Source organism: Carassius gibelio, chromosome A2 (assembly GCF_023724105.1).
Source record: "Carassius gibelio isolate Cgi1373 ecotype wild population from Czech Republic chromosome A2, carGib1.2-hapl.c, whole genome shotgun sequence".
Classification (NCBI taxonomy): domain Eukaryota; kingdom Metazoa; phylum Chordata; class Actinopteri; order Cypriniformes; family Cyprinidae; genus Carassius; species Carassius gibelio.
Window position 1 is genome coordinate 835424 of NC_068372.1, and position 3857 is coordinate 839280.

General features: G+C 33.8%; 1 long non-coding RNA gene across 2 annotated transcripts; it reads right to left on the reverse strand.

Annotated features, from left to right (window-relative positions):
- Positions 1-2064: 2064 nt before the first annotated feature.
- On the reverse strand, positions 2065-3846 carry LOC128021887 (uncharacterized). 2 transcript variants are annotated; one of them, XR_008185807.1, is made up of 2 exons: positions 3651-3846; positions 2065-2344 (listed from the first exon to the last, which is right to left on the reverse strand). It is a non-coding gene; the product is annotated as an uncharacterized LOC128021887 (long non-coding RNA). The 2 variants fall into 2 exon arrangements; XR_008185808.1 differs by having other exon boundaries at positions 2065-2377.
- Between the last annotated feature and the right edge of the window lie 11 nt (positions 3847-3857).

Genomic DNA, 3857 nt, shown 5'->3' on the forward strand with positions numbered 1-3857 from the left:
TCATATTGACATTGTTTTTAATGTCAAATAGTTTATCCATAATGTTAGATCATTGCTATAAAATAATAGTTTTGTGCTTAATATAGAAAAGGCACTTTTGATTTTGTTATTTTATTTTTTATTTTATTGCTTTTTTATTTATTTTTATCAGTGAGTGGGATCACTTTGACAGCAGGATAAAGAAACAATTAAAGAAGAGTGGCAAGCCATAGGAGAGTCATCTACAGGAGTCATGCTGTTAAGAAATAACCAAGTCATGGTGTTAAGAAATATATTATTTTTTTTATTGTGAACAATATTGTCTCTTTCTTTTAAATGACCCTTAGAACTTTAGAAAAGGATTAAATTGTGTTTGTCTCCATAAAATGCTATGTAGGACATGTTTTGTTGCTGTATGACGAGCAATTGTGAATTGTACAGCAAATATTTCATTTAGGATCCATATGATTTCACAGTACTGTATGTCTAATGGCCTGAATATGGTTAATATCTAAATATAACTTAATATAAATTCACAACATCATATATCAGTCAGTCTCCTTTATATATAAACAGTTTATAAATAAATATAAATAATACATTTTACAATAGGTCATAGGTCTGCAGCCTTCCCCTACTGGACACATGAGGAACAACAGGGGCGTAAACTGCTTGGGGCGTATATCTACCGGCTCAGTAGCTCTTCTGATTGGCTGAAATTCTGTCATTTCTAAACAGTCCCGCCCACTACCTCTACAGATGCACAAATCACTTTTGAACCAAATATCTCGGTGCAAAAGGGAGAGCGAGAAACTTGTCACTTGAAAGAGAAAAACTGTGTTTGAGATTCATCGCAGCAGATTCAAGAAGCTGTAGTTATGTACTTTGTGTTTGTGTTAGAAAAATATACAAGACATTTCTGAGAAAATATTCTACAAGTGTGCAACTCTCATTTGATGAATTCACGTACTGATTTGCGGATGTTCAAAATTTCTCCACGACTTCACATTTCTTGATGAGGTTTGTGTAAATGCGTTTTGCACCACATTCACTGCAGCAATTGCTTAAAAAATGTAAGCGTACGAGTTTCTAAATGTGTGATTTGTAGAATAGGATTTGTGCACCTGCAATGAAGAATTTGAGAAGGTGTAACTGTTGTGTTGTGTTTGTGGGAGAGGAAAAAAGTCTACAGGTTTGCAACTCTTAAAACATTTCTCTCTGTGACTTCAAATTTACTGATACACATGTGTGGCTTTTCTCTTCAACTACAAATCGCACTGCCACAGGTGTTCAGTTGTTTTGAATCAAAAATAACTTCATAGTACTGCTCAATACTTAAATTAGTTATATATAACAATGAGTGATTTTTTAAGTTGTATTATTGTATTTTGGGGATATTTCATTCATCTCTTACCAGTCTAAAAAATGTAAGGGATAATTTTTTATATGTATCATCAGAAATGTTTATTTTATATACTACGCTATATATAATCACATTTAAAATTAGACAAAATGTTCTTCTTTTTTAAAAGAAGAGAATGGTGTGTTTTATAATTTTAATTAACTTAAATGTTGAATACTTTTTTGAATGAATGAATGAGTTGCTTTAGTAGCCTGATGTCATTATATAATTATTGGCTGAAATGGCTAAAGTCTGAATATCCATAAATATGTGAGCGGCATGATTGTGATTGTACATGTCTGTGATTTTGAGAAGGCAGCGTTTATGACCAGTTTTTGTTTAAAATATGTTTAAAAAGTGTTTTATAAGCTCAATAAACATAAGTATTGGTTGAATACACCATTAAAATGTATGATAAATGATTTGCTTTGGTTTAGTAACATGTCTTTAACCGCGATGTGTTTTATATGTTTGATGAACTTGTTTAAAATGTATGTTCCACTTTAGTAACATGTTGTCATATGTATTTTTTTATTTTTACATATTCTTTAAAACAGAGATAAGTGTATTTTTAATTTTATATGTTCATTTATATGTCTGCTTGTTTATATGATTTATCAGAATACAAATTTGTATAGTAGCATGAATATTACACTGATACAACAAGGTACATGTGGTTTATGATGAGATTTATTGAGTAGTCATAATTCAGATGTGACGGTGGGGTGAAGGAAAGGCTGGAAGCAAATGTGAGTAATTGTTTTTAATGAAAATGGATAAACAAACAAACACAAGGGAACAATACAACTGAGAAGATGACACTCCGAGATGGTGGTGAGGAGGTGAGGAATCCGGATGATGATGGTGAGTAGGCAGCAGGAGAGGATAGCACAGGAACTGCGGGGAATAGAGCCGAAGGTAAGTGTTTGTAGCGGAGTTATAGTGCGTAGAGTGGATGAGGTTCTGGGGAAACACAGACATCCAACGTAGATGACACTGAAGCTGACAAACAGGATACACGACATTAAACAATGATCTCACAAACACAAGACGTGAGACAAGCCAATATATAGGGGATGAGTAATGAGTGACAGCTGTTGCTGATGAAAATTAGCGGAGACGCCCACAAACTAATCAGTGCAGACGCGAAACACACAGACTTCACCACAAAGTGCAAACACCCAGATCACGGTTTACCAACCATGACATCAGATCGCTTAACTAAATTTAATAAAATGCGTGTGCATGCAGAATTGTATTGTGTGGGGGTAGGTGTACAGTTAAAATAAATAATTATACAACTTTTGAAAAAAGATCAGTTATACTACCGTTTACTGTGTTGGTAGGTTTAGGGGGTGATACAATAATCATTAATATGCTGTGCGTATGAATATAAAAGGTTTTAAATATAATATAGAAAATGTTATGCAACAATTAATGTGAATTGAATTTAACTGAATTGTGTCTTAACATTAAACCGCCAGCAGAATGGCAAAATTGTGACCAATCACGGAAAGTAGGGACACAAGTCAGTTCTGGGGAATTTTGAGTTATTCACATATTCTGAAAGTGTAGTCTCCAAGCTCTCCAATGATGTGTAACACATGGAAATCTGATAATATTTGGAGAAGTTGTGGCCATTTGAAGGTAGGCACTCAAAAAAAGCTCAAAAAGCAGAAAATAGCCTCTAAAGATTGTGCAGTTCTCACCTGTTCTCACTGCTGCGAGTGACAATGGGGCTCATTTACATCTCATTTAGATAAGCCATACCCCCTGTAAAGCTCCCCCTGTAAAGCTGCATGGTTGCATAGCAACGACAGACACAATGGGAAAAATCGGACCGCATACTATTAATAATAAAGGAGAATGTGCATTGTAAATGTCAGTAATTTATCTTTTTTGACTTTTATAAAAATGATTTAGAGGCTGAAATATGTGAGTTTTATATTTTTATAAAAAATCTTTAATCTTTTAAATGTGGCCATCATTTTTAATGTTATTATTTTGATGTTTATGTAAACAAAAAGTACATATTGATGCTAATTTTATTTGTTATTTGCTGGTTTCTACATAAAACTTGGTGAATTGATTTCATTGGGTAGCATTAGGACTTTTTTAACAGGATTCTGTGATAACCGATGAGCTATGAGCTAGCTAATAACAATAGGTAGATATGGGAAGGTCTAAACATGGACTAAACATGAGATAACATGTACGTGTTCTTAGAATGAACACAAAACGACAAACTTTGATGTTTATGGAAACTCACCCCATAAGAAACAGAAAAAGTATTCTTGCAGATCTCGATGCCTCCAATGAAATAAGTCGTTCAGGCACACTTTCTCTTTGTCGGGGTCTTCTATGTGGATGTAACCATCCCCGAAGTTTGAACTGTGCGTCTGTTTGCCTCTAAATGTTACGGATTTTCCCCATTTCTCTGTCTTTATCCCAATCAAATGTTACTATCGATATAGCC